Genomic DNA, 13992 nt, shown 5'->3' on the forward strand with positions numbered 1-13992 from the left:
GCTTTTCTCTATCTCTAGCAAGAAAACAACATGGCGGACTTAGTCTTTTGGGAGACCCCACTTTGACAGGCCTTGAAGGCACCACTACAAAAAGTGAGGAAGAGTAGTTTGTAGTCTAAGGCAGATCTCCAGAGTCCGCCAGATGACACATTTTGCGTCATCTGTCAGTCTTTTGCAGCTGGATGAAGAGAGATATTCAACACAAGGAAGACAGAGGAAAGTTTAATGTTGTTCATATATAGATACTTCCCACAGCAATTGGATTGAATATATATTTTATATTGTCTAAAGCAATATAATTCAACAGAACAACAAACTACAGCCTCCAAAATGATCATTAAGTTGTATCAACACCTGTGTTAAACAGTTTCAACACAAACTAAACATTATAACCATCATTAAGGGAAGGCTTTATTGCAGGGATGTTGCATTAGACTGATTTAGCTTTGGTTAGTTTTTTGTTTGCTTGTTTGTTTTGTCACTCCAGAGATGTCTGATATTATAAATCAGGGATTTACTTTCTATTTCACATTCTGCTGTAACATTTATCAAAACAGATGCAAAAAACATGTATACTAAACAGCCTGTTGATCAGAATGTCTGTATAAACTCTCAATACATTATGTTTCTGAGTTTTAAGGCTTTTTAATCTTCAAACACGGAGATATCAGAAAAATGTACTCAACCATAGAGAATTAGATACAAACAATTATTTCTATACCTTTGATAGGACAAAACTGTGCCTCTGGAGATTTTCTGCACATTTGAATGGTTGTTCTCTTTAGTTTGATGTGCTCAAATTGGAAAACCCATAATCCATCAAAGTATATGCAATAATGTAATAAACTAATAAACAAATACACAAGTCACTTTTTTCTTCAAGAATAAATGCTTACTGTACAGGCTGATTGACCCATCTACTCACTCAGCACATTTGCCAAATAATCACTTCATACTTCTTCTTTTTTTTTCCTCCCAACAGTTTCTAAAACAGATATCCCCATGAACATTATTGGACTTCTTTCACGCAGGCGCCAGAGTAATGGGATTTTATACAGTTTAGTAGAGTTTTTGTTAAGTCCGATGGGGGAGCTGATCAGTGTCTAGATTCATTCAGTCTTCCATTACTCTGATCTGTCCCAGAACCCAACAGGAGGCGAGGACATAGAGAGCTGCAGATGGGTGGAAATGACAGGAGTAGAAGGGAATAATATACATCACTGTCATGAGAATGTACACACACACACACACACACACACACACACACACACACACACCAAAACATACTTCATGGATACACATGTTCATACCCAGCAAGCAGGTGACAGCTTTAAGTGGTACAATTTCCATACAAATGAACACAAGATTTTTTGCTTCTGTCATATAATTGTGTGGTAAACATTTAGATTAAATATCAGAGAAATGTTTAGTAAGCGAAACAATACAAATAGCATCTACTACGTGCACAACTGTGAACTCAGCTTTCACCTTTCAGCCTCAACTGTCTCTGCCAGGGTTCAGATGTCAGCTAAGCTAAGTATCAGACCAACTGATTATTAGATAGGCACATTCCTAACAGAGTCACAACTCAGACAGACGCTGTTATGAATCAAATTTTTATAATACTGCTGTAATTCAGTGCATGCACACTAAAATATCACAGTTATCAACCACAAATTAAATGAAATGGACATGCTTTTATAAGTATTTGCCGGTACTGGTACAAAACAATGCCTCTTAAGAGTTTAAACTACAGCATTGTTCATTTAAAATGTCTTATATGATAAATGTAAAAGATATAGGGGAGAATAATTAGGGGATGTTCAGCTAACCTGCATGTTGTTGGCCACGGTGCGGACTTTTGATCCACGAACAGCCCTAGACAGGAAGACAATTGAGGAAATGATTGTGTGGGTTACTGGGGAGACAATTATAGAAGGAGGAGGACACACGCAGGCTTGATTGTTTCATCAACTTGTTCTTTATTCAAACAGCGTCGTGCTCAATCAAAGCCCAACGTTTCAGCTTACACCTTCATCAGGGACCAAACAAGAATAGTGGGTTGTTTGTATTTTCAAACATCAGACGAGGCATCCTATAAGATAATTACATCATTCAGTAATTGGTGATAGTCCATTACAACCTGAATTCTCCTTGTTGTTCATGCACACATTGCAATAACACAACCTGCAGAACTTTAAAGAAAGGGGAGTGTTACTTGTGCCACCAGTGGGGTTGTTTACATGCTGAAATGTCCATGTGGCTTTATATATGTGGGAAAGACAAAATGACAACTGAAAATTCAGATTTCAGAACACAAAAGCACTAATTTTCTATAACAGCCACACTATTTCCAGTCTATGCTTTCAAGTAATTGAGAAAGTGAATTGCAGTAAGCAGGGTGGCAATCTAGACCTATTGCTTTTGAAACATGAAGCATTTTGGATACATAAATTAAACATTTCACCACATGGATTGAATGAAGAGCGAGATTTGAGATGTTTCCCCACAGGCTAAATTGAACTGTTATTATTTAGCTTTGATATGATTTGTTGGAAATTATACTGGAATTTAATTCTTTGTTTGTTCTCTTGGCTGAATTGATGTGTTTTAATTTAATTACAAGAAACTGTGTAAAGCAAACACAGATGATGGCTTGATTATTTAATAATGTAATTATCCTATAGGATGCCTTATGTGATGTTTGAAAATGTATAAAAAGTGGTTTTCAACCAACTATATCTGTTGGGCCCCTGATGAAGGCGAAACGTTGGGCTTTGATTCAGCACAATGCTGTTTGAATAAAGAAGTTGATGAAACAAACAAGCCTGTGTGCTGCTGTCCTCCTCCTTCAAGCAGTTAAGAGTTCCAAGGCTGCAAGCACCAGTATAAATTTGACGGGGGTGAGGGGCTTCTTCATTTGAGACGGTTATTGAAATCAAACCAAAACTATTAGGTCCAAGTAGAGCTAAGTCTGCCTTCTGATCAGCCACAAGTTTCTTGACATCTTGAATCTTTACTGAACTTAGTTTTATGAAGAGCATCATGACAATCTGTGCAGCAGGCTTTCCACACAGACAAGAGCTCTGCCAGTGGGATGTTTCCCTCATGGTGCATTGGGGTGATGAGCTCAGCCAGACAGAGCCAGATGTTGAATAAAACCATGGTGATTTACTCTTTTCGCTCATTATAATATCACTATACAGGCTGTGCGGTACCCCTCCCTCGACCAGTTGATGCATCAACAGGCCCATATGTTCCCAAGTAATTGTGCTCAAGTGTCAAGTCCACACTATTCTTTACAAACACAGAGAGGAGCAAGGCACCGTCGAGCTCTACCATGCACCATGCTGACTCTTTCAAATGGCTGCCACGGAAACAGTCTTTAATGAGGTCCTTACTTCTCGATTTTCCTCTTCAGTCGAGACAACAGGGAGATTATTGACCTTGGTGTTGACCTTTCTGTTGTTCTTTGGAGGAAAAGATTGATCTCTCCACCAAAACAAGCGAAAAATTGACACTAGAAGGTGTCCAATTGACTGATCCTAAGCATTTGTCAACTTTCAGTCAACAACATGGCGACGTCTATACTGTTTATCCAGTTGGAGCAGTTTAACATCACTACAGCTGCTGGGGGCAGGCTAATAACTATACCTAATGTTAGCTATTGCTAGTTAAACAGTAACCTTTCAGCAGTCTCAGATCTAGGTGCCCTCAGGTCTCCTCAGTGGCAGTACTAATGTTGATTTATTAATAGTTTTGGAGTGTTACTGTTACATACTGTCCAGCCACATTTTTTGACCATCTTCAAAGTGTCTGTATACTTTGTAACATAAAGCATAAATGTAGGTGCAAGGGAGCCAAAACATTAGAGCAGACAGATAACCAACGTTTCCTGAGTTTGTGTTTAGCTGTGATTGGTGCGTTAAAGGAAAGAGACAATAAGGATCTATGAACGGTGTCCCAGGAGCCTCCGTCGCCTTCTTTTTCCTCTTCTTCTTTGGCAGAGATAAAGCCAAATCGACACTGACTTGACACTTGCTCCTCTCATATGATTTCATCACCCCTCCGTCTTTTTCCCAGTGGAAACAGACAGAAGCATCCGATGAGGCACCAAACATTATTGGAAGGTTGCAGACTTCAAAAGAGACTGATCTGTCCAGAAAAAAACAATAAGATCCAGGACATCTCTCATGCTCTCCTCCTTAATAATCCCCTTCTTGTTTCTCCTCTTCTTTGGCACAGCTGAGCCAAGAGAAGAAACTCACAGGGTCGTCAAATTTAACTCTTCTGAAGAGGATGGTACCAGTTGCCTGTTGTCTGCATAAAGGTTTCTGAAGGATGGAAGTAGTAGTTATCAGGGTATCCAATTTATTTTGAGCTAATTAAAGTTGAAAAAAAACAGGTGCACTAAATCAGCATTAAATAAATGTTAGTAAAAGTAAGTACTTCCAAAGTAAGCACAGGTCAGGTTCTTGGTCAGGTCAGTGTTTTTGTGACGAGGGTTTAAATCTGTCACAATGAAGTACTGTAGATAACATCATAGCACAAAAAGACAGATACACCCCATTAGAATAACAATGCCTTTAATTAAGACCAAATTCAAAAGACAGATAGAGAAAGAAACATAAGAATGAGCTCACAAATTGATGAGACATTTGGACCAGCTTTCTTTAAACTGCAGGATTAATATACTGTGGGAGTCCACATATTCTTGACTAAAAGCTAATTTCTTTTCTTCAGGTCACAGGTCATCTCTCTCACCTTGTCTTCTGTCTTCACTTTCCTGCTACATGTTGGAATCTGTGTTTAAAACTTATAGAAGGGTTTCTGCTTCTTAGCCATGATGCTTTAAACATAAGAAATATGCCTAAATATGTCATAATAGGCTCGTGTATATGGTATATATCTCTCTTTTTGTCACCTTGAGTCAAATGTTTGGACGAACCTTCCCATTCAAATGTGCGTCCGAACTTTTGATTGGTACTGTACATCTTTGCAGCTCTGCAGAAAGTGTTTCACTGGTTTATCCAGCTGCAAAACGTATTTCAAGTCACATCAAAAACAAAAATGAGTCTACTTTTGTATACTCTCTGAGCCATGATGCTGTCCTTGATTTATTGTCTTGTGCTGCAGCCCACAAACCCCATTTTCCCCAATTTGTATGCTGTCACTGTCAGCTCCACTATGGATTAAAGTGTCATTGTTTGACTTCAAATACCCAGTGCAGCCAGCATGATTTAAGTTGAACTAACAGTGTGTTTTCTCCCCCCCACCCACCCCCCTCGCTGCCAGCTTAGCCATTAAAGCCTATGTGAAGCCAGCCATGATCACAGATCTGATGAGGTAAGAGATGTATCGTGATGTAATTCGCGGACAACAGGGGTCACATGGGCCAACGGCAACATGTCATCTGAAGTTAGGCTGAAGCGAGGCACAACAGAGAATGACATAAAAATACAAAATTGGTCAAGGCACCCTGCTTAAAGGTTCACTGCAGTGTTCTGGGAATGTTTTTTAACTCTCGCTCCTCTTTAAGCTGACGGGATGAACGCCGAGTGTTTCAAAATGTCCACTTTGCTGTCGGTGGTGGGAAAAAGGGCGTCATTCCTGTTGTTAAATAAACAGCACACATTCTTTCTCTGTCTTTGTATTCTCAGTCAGATGTGACAATGATGTTGGAAAATCTAAAACTTACTGGTAAAGTGATGTCATACTTTTAATACTGTATTAAAAACTCCATTAGATGATATTCCTGACATATTTAACTGAGCCTACAAATGAGTGGCTTGAGTAGTTTTCTTCACAAATGGCCATGGTCATGTGTCCTATTTTAGGGTGCAGTAAATATTAGCAGTTTGTGTATGCCGTACATGTATGTGCACACACCCACAGAAAGCGTATAACGCTGCATCTGTACACACAAAAACACACGGGCGTATAAACACATCTGCTCTCTCAGGGTCACCCCTCAGAGGACAAAGCCATTACAGTTTATTCCACTATGAAACATGACCCAGTCTTTCCAGTCAAGGTTCTGTATGACCTGCCCTGGCCACAATAAATACTCCAGCTACACTCTCGCCTGCAATTCCCTTTAATAACATTTTCCCAATCGAGACTGCAGCTCAACCATACATCCTGACCCTAGCTGTATCCACACACATACACTCACAGCAGAAGCACCCTTAAATACCCCCCCCCCTTTGAATGCGTCCGAACATAAACACAAAGTGTGAAAAGGAGTGAAACTATTGGTTTAAAGAGAGACAGAGGCTATCGAGGGAAATTTATTTAGGCTCGGGGCTGAAGCAGCTGATGCTATACAATGTTTATGGGTGTTTGGTTGAAGGTGGATGTTAAGCCCTCTGCTTACTGAGGTACAAAGTTTTTCTTTAGTTAGCAAGGAAATGTCTACGTGCAGAGGATAAAACTATACTGTCATATTGCATTATATATTATTTCTATCCAGGATGAGAGCAACAAAGCAGTGAGCATGGAAAAAGCAAGACTTTTACCTTAACAACCTCCTATTGTGAGTCAAGAGATGGGGGGTCAGTGATTCGTGCGTAGACTAATTACTAATGGTAAAACAAGAAAAATGTTGTTTACAAGCCTGCAGCTGAAAATAGTTGCTGAAGATTATGTTTTGATGTGTTTTATAGCTGAAACCTGGAGGCAAAAGAAGTTTATTTCTTCACACTGGGGTTAAAGCAGTCATAAATAGTACAGACATTGTGCAGGAGATGTCAAAGGTCTGTATCTTGTACCCCATTAAAACAACTCAACCAAACAACACAATAAATTTAACCTATAAAACTCAAATAACAAAGCAGGAGGATGTTGCATGTGTACGCTGAATGTAAAATGCACCTGGCATAAAGCTCTTTCTGCTTTGCTATATTTGGAGGTAAAGATGAAAGAGAGAGATAATACAACGGGTGAAAATCTTTCACATAGTTAAACGTCTGCAGTCTGCATCTCATGATAGCGCTGTAAGGATGTGTAACCGTGCAGTGTCTCTCTGCAAACTTCCTGTTATAAATTCTTCAGCCTCGTCGCTGAGCGGTTAAGTAGAAGCGATACCTTCATCAGTAGCGGGGTGAGAAAGAAAGATTGGTTTGTTTATGAAAAGTTGGAGCAGCGTGGAGTCATTTGAATACCTAATGGACACTTTCACCCTCAATTGTCAGCCCTCTTTCTCACACACAGGCATAAAACACACCCCGAGGCTTCATATCTGTTCTCCTGTTCTTGTCATGTTATTCTGTTTTTTCATAATCCAACATTGTTCCTCTGACTTCCTCTTCATTTACGCCCTTATTCGTGACTTTTATTTCTGTCCCTCCTTCCTTTCTCCATTTTCACTTTGCCCTTAAAACACACACACACACACAAAAGTAGACACACAGATCGGGACAGAAACAAAACGCACACACATCATCTGTCCCTTTCTCACATCCTTGCATCCTTCATACTTCTTTTTGTGTCACAGCAAGTATACACACGCACACACAGACACTCATCCTTTCCCCCTTCTGTTCGGTTTGAGTCAGTCTCCAGCGGGCTGACCCGTCCGCTCCAGCCAAGGTCGCCTCGGTGACATGATGGAAAGCCCGGCTGAAAACATTTAGCCGGCTTCATTACTCCCCTTCCTGGGCCCTTGTGTGTGTGTGTGTGTGTGTGTGTGTGTGTGTCTCTCTCTCTCTCTCTCACTGTGTATATGTGTGTGAGGCTGCACTATGAAGTGATTAACAGAAGCAGGGCTATCAGAGCAGGACAGATCAGAGGGTAGGGGAGCACAGACGGGAGGGAAAGGGAGTGGAGCAGAGACAAGAGAGAGGCTGCTGTAGGTCTGTGTGTGTGTGTGTGTGTGTCTGTGTGTGTGTGTGTGTGTGTTGGTTGTGGCGTAGAACAATAAAAAATACCAACAAAAATAGAGCCAGGAAATGAAGACTCATTATTAATAGCTGTTTTCATCAGTGGGTGGTAGTGGCTCAGCTGTATAGATGACTATGTCAGTCAAGTTTTACATCTGCCTGTCTTGATCTTGAGTGACATATAAATTATTGCCATAAATTTGACCAAAACATTAATTTTCTTCAAGCGATGAATAATAATGACTTTGGTGATCTCTGAGGTACAATTTGACTTGAAACTGAAAAAGCCTGAAAAGGGAGCCGGCCTTAAAAAAAAAAAAAGAAAGAAAGAAGCAAAGGTTGAAGTTGGTCTGACTTGTTATAGCCAAGCTCACTTCCAGGAGCTAATGAAACAGCTGATAAAGCACACAGAGAGAGAGACTGAAGGGTGTCACGGATTTCATCTTTGAGAAGCTAATCTCTTCTGTCCTCTATGCCCAGTGGGGGGGCAAGTCATGCATCTCTGCTCGGTTGCAAATCTTTGGCTTCCTCTTTATGCGTTTTCTGACCTTCGTGTGCTCCGATGAAGCGTTTGATGACAGCATCATGAAAACACAAAAGAGCACATATTTATCAATGTTAATCGCATTACTTGTATTATTAGTTGTTGTTTGTTCCGGTTTTTCTTTTTTTTGTGCTGCTCAACACTGTTGAAAGCTTAATATGTTCTGATTGTGTCACTTTACAATAGTTTTTCTTTGGGGTAAAGGCTCAATGTCAAAATGTAGTAGTCAATAAAGTGAGATATAACATTATTTATGGTAAAATAGTCAGTGTTGTGTTGTTTTTTAGTTTAAGTTAATCAATTCAATTCATTACAGTCTGTTGTTTACACAAATAAGTTTATGATATTTGGTTTAATCTTTTGTACAAGGTGGATAATTGATGGGTTACCTTTCTGTGGTTAAACATTTCAGTTTCTGTTCTTCTCACGCTCTATTCTTTTTTTCTTTTCTTTTTTTTTTAGACCTTTTTTTGGCATTTTGCCTTCATCGCAGACTCTATTCATAGTAGGAATTTTGACTACTCTGTTCAAATAATTCATGTTGACACTGACACAAAGCACAGTCAGACACCCATGTTTTGTGTCAGTTTGTAGGAGTGCAAGTGCCTGAAGACGGAGCTGGATGAAGCCAAAACCTGTCATTGTTTAATTCACCAATGTTAAAGTTCATTGAGGAGCTGTCAAGCTGAGGATGTCAAGAGAGGCCATTACCAACAGTTCTGAAGAGAGACTATTGCAGAAGCAAAATTAAGAGCCCCCCCCCCTGCACCATCTGCCCTAATACAGGGAAAGACTGGAAGTTAGTGATGGTGAAGCGCTGCATGGATCAGTGTTTTCACCAGAAAGAAAACCAGTCCTGACAAAGAGAGGTATGTTCAACAGCACCTTCTCTTTGTGAAAATGAGAGAGAGAGGCAAAGAAAATGGGAAGAGGTGAGCGGGATCAAATCCCACACCGCAGGAGGAGGTTGGATGATGAATAGTTGGCAACAACTGCTCAGCAAAAGCCCCAGTTCTTCTTCACTCAGACTTTCCTCCCACTTCCACCCACCTTTATCCTCAACCACCAACACCCTGCCTGGTCCGGCTTGGGTTCCTGTGAAAATATGAACAATTTCACTGAATGTCTCATATTGGACTTTCATTATTACCATTTTCATAACTCCAGTTGCACTCCCGGTCATCACAGACTAACTGACCCCTGTTTCACAGAAAAGGTTTATGCATACATTACTTTTTCATTGTTTTTTTTTTTCTCAATGTGCTATTATGTAATACATTAAACTTTAATGTTAGTGAACGTGAACTTTCATTTGGCCTCAAGGGGACACATAAAGAACATGAATCAAGCCTCGAGCAACACGTGCATTATGAATTACAAACAATCTGTTAGGCCTGCCTGCAGGTATTGTATATATATATCCCAGATCATGACACATCTGGATGGACTGTCTGTCTTTGCTAAGGCTCCACAGGACTGTGAAGGAGCAGGTGGTGGAAAAGCAACAAAGCTGCAGCTTCCTTAAGGGAAAACTGCAGTCATCCTTCAGATTCAGCAGGGCTATTGCGACTAGTGAGGGACACAGTGTGTTATATGTGTGTGTGTGTGTGAATATCCTGTATGAGTGTGTAGGTGCAGGTGTATGGTGGGTGTGAACCACAGATTATATCTACAGTATGTATAGGGAACATCCGCTATTCTATTTCCATCTGTCTTCACAGTGTCCCAAATGAAAAGATCATGTGGCAGCCTCCCGGCGGATGTGTTTTTTTTCTGTTCATACAAAAGCTTCAAGATACCAGAAGCCAATATTTTCCTTTAGTTTGGTGCAAATACAGCTTGAATCTTCTTCTGATGATACTATGCAGCGTGAGCAACGCTGTAGCACAGGATGATTAGTGGAAGATAAAAAGAGAAAAATGACAGTGTGTGACAATGAAAAATATTTTTTTTAGATCACTCACAAATTCTCTCACACTTAATCTCTTCATGTCACTTTAGTTCAAAGATTTTCTTTTTTTTTTTTTCCAGTTTCCTTGTCTCAAGACATTTTCTCTGCGGTGGCGGCGTTCTGCTGCTAAATTTCCCTTCTGATTTCTTCACACCATAAAACCTTATGTAGCTTATTATACATATGATATCTATTCCCGTTGGGTGAAGGGCTGTATATATTAGCCTTAATGCTTTTAGTATATAGCGAACACCCTGTGACCTTGCAAATGAATATTTTCAAAGATAATTACCCACAATCCCTCAAAGTGTAATTAATCATTACAAATGAGCCAGAGGGAAGCACTGAGATGAGCCCCTGCATTAGTCACATATATAATGTATGCATTTTATTTCAATCTGGAGCTGAGCTTACATGTACATTAATCAAGTCGTCATCAATAATTTCTCCGTGACTGAACACATTACCTCACGGCGAGGACGGAGGAGATTTAAACCCGCTGCCTTTAACATGTTCTGTGTCACTGAGAAGTCACACCTTACTTAAGTTAATCACCTGTTTCATGTGCGAGAGCGCCTGCACAACATGTCACGTTAATGAAGTCATTTGCATGTGAGTCGTGATAAAGCGAGCAAAAGGGCTCGTGTCTCACAGAAGGTGGTAACCTTCCGTGAGTGTTCATATATGGTAAAGCAAGACTGCGTTTTTAAATTCTGTCATTATTTCTAATTCATATAACAGCTCCTGCCTGTATATTTTAAAAGTGCAACAAGTACTTTTTTACAGCAGAAAGGCAAAAAATGTAAAGCGTGCAGGAGAAAATATACGTTCCTTCTCATACAAGACATCATTATTTATTTATTTATTTATAATTTAAAGATAGAAAAAGAAAAGGATCATTAAGTGAGGTTATAACAGCAAATATTTATATTTTAATATGTCACATGTTTTTGGTCCATGTTTTTCTTTTTTATATATGTCAGAGACTTTTGGTCCAACTGACACATTAAGCAGCAAATTAAAATCAGTAGCCTACAACTCAGTGACGTCACCGCAGTCTGAAAACACAGTCTGAGCCACTTTGAAAATGAAATGAAAAAATACCAAAGCGGTGTCCAAAAAATGGCACAAATTTACATCACCGAAAATAATATATTTGGGACAGTAAATCCTGTCAGCTGTAAAAGATGCTTTCTGTCAGAGTTAACAGGTAGGCTAACAGGATCACTGGTTAATTGTGTTTAAGTTATGGCTATATATACCATTTCATATAACCATATAAAGTAGTTTACATTAGTTATTAGCCTGTATATGCAGAGGGCATTTGTCTGTGATATGGTACAAAATAGTTCAAATATGCAGACAGAGAAAAAATAGGCTACCACAAAAGAGTCATACAGAATATAAATATTAATAAAAATGCAGGCTCCAATAAAAAAATATATGTTAACTGCCGTGTTAACATAACTTACTCTGAAATGTTATAGCCGCACAGAGCTCAGCATCAGGATCTGCAACCAGTCAGTCAGCCAAACCTTCAGGCAGCAGCAGTGAGATGGTCGAGGAAAGACGCTTAAATTTGTCGCTTCCAGGCCTGCATAATAATTTCTACAAACGGTTATATTATAGCCTGCTCGGGTAGCCTCACGGGTTCGCGTTACGGTACTGACTATGATATCATAGCTACAGTGGTTATGTGCGAAAGCCTCAAAGCTACACCATAGCTGATGTGCAGCTCCTTGAAATATGACTACACATCAGGACTACAGAGAAACCACATGGAGACTGCAAGAACTGTGATTGGTCAGCAAACCTTCTGCTCACCCTGAGGCCTTGATCTCTGTCACAGTGAATGAAATACAAATGGAGTAGTCCCATATTCAGTGATGAGAGAAGGTAAAATATAAGTTACCTAGATGAAACTTTGTTTTGTAAGTATGTGTGTAGCCCACCATCACTTGTATTACAAAGCAAATGAAAGAATGCTGCAGTGAGTATAATTAAAGCACAATACAGTCTAATCACATGTGATACATCCATCGCCATCCTATCCTTCACTGTAAGTATATTCTACTGACCATCTCATTTGATATGTGTCAGTAAAAGCATTGTATGGCACAGCTGTGAGTAAGCCAGCGTACTGTATAGCCCACTTTGTATCTGACACAGGTTTTCCAGTGTTTGCTATTTGCTGTTCTTTGTGTTTTGTTGTCCTCATTAGTTCTATTCACGTTCAAGTCTTACTTTAAAGTCTCTGTCTTCTTCTGTATCCCTGTAGCTTCAGACTGAGGCTAATCACTTGCTTTTATTGGGCCTAATGATGCTCATCAGCAGTGCTTATAGAGGTTTGGCCTCATGCTTCTGTGTGTGTGTGTGTGTGTGTGTATGTGTGTGTGTGTGTGTGTGTGTGCGTGTAGTTGCCTGTTAATGAGCTGAGGCTTATCTGACCTCAAGGGAGCCTTGGGGACAGGAAAGCCACTTGACCTTCCCTCGGACCTGCAATTACACATGTTGAAACGCCGTCACCTTGGGTCAATGCCTAACAACATAAGCCTCTCAAAGACATTCTTTGTTGTGTTATTCATGTGTTCTTGGTTTCATGGGAAGTGATTTTGTTGTAGATGCACATCTATATCTATCATTATCTATAAGAACACATACAGTACATCCCCCCCCCCAATAAAGCTCGCTGTCTTGTTGTTTAAGCTTTCAATGCTCCACAAAGACAAATGTCAGCAGTGATTCTCTGCCTTTCTGGGTAAATACTAAATGTGTTTAATGTCACAAAAAAATATGCACCCAGTGTAAATTTCATTAGTTACACCTGCTCATTTTTAAAACAGCTCTGTCTGTCCTCCACACGTTACAACAACTACAAAATTAAAAAGTAATCTCCCCTGATCTCAACCCAGCACATCTGTGATGAGTTGTATGTGATGTTTACTGACCCACTAATTCTTTTAATACAGCAAATGCTGCGCACATATAGTGTCCATTAATCTAGCTTAACTCATTTGGCTTTTAAACCTACTAATGTAAGGTTTTTATTTATTTATTTATTTATTTTGTCCCAGTATTTTTCAAAAACCTTGTAATAAGACATACAGTATGTGTGATAGATAATGTAATAATGTTCATTAAAAATGTAATAACATAATTCATTTTCTGTTCTGAAGAGTTATTGCATTGGCTCACATGCAAGTACCCAAACTCACCGTGGTGAAGAACTACATCACCCACTGCAGCTCATTAACATGTTTTTAAGACATGTTTGAGGTCTACAGCACAGAGGAATACAATATATCAGACTTTGGATACACACACAATACCTGTAAGTCGGTGATTTCAGTGCTGGTTTGGCTCTGTGCATGAGATTTGTTGATAATAAGAAAAATATATAAATTTTCCAGCCTTATCCTTTAAGAGTAAGGTATCCAGAGTCTCAGTCCATGTGGGTTTCTGCTCTGTCCTTCATGTGATTTTGAAGGTTATTCAGTAGGCTATCAGATGGTCACTGTAGATGATGTTTGTGTAAGAGAGAGAGGACAGCATGTGTGTGTGTGTGTGTGTGTGTGTGTGTGTGTGTGTGTGTGTGTGTGTGTGTGTGTGTGCAACCG

Source organism: Thunnus albacares, chromosome 3 (assembly GCF_914725855.1).
Source record: "Thunnus albacares chromosome 3, fThuAlb1.1, whole genome shotgun sequence".
Lineage (NCBI taxonomy): Eukaryota > Metazoa > Chordata > Actinopteri > Scombriformes > Scombridae > Thunnus > Thunnus albacares.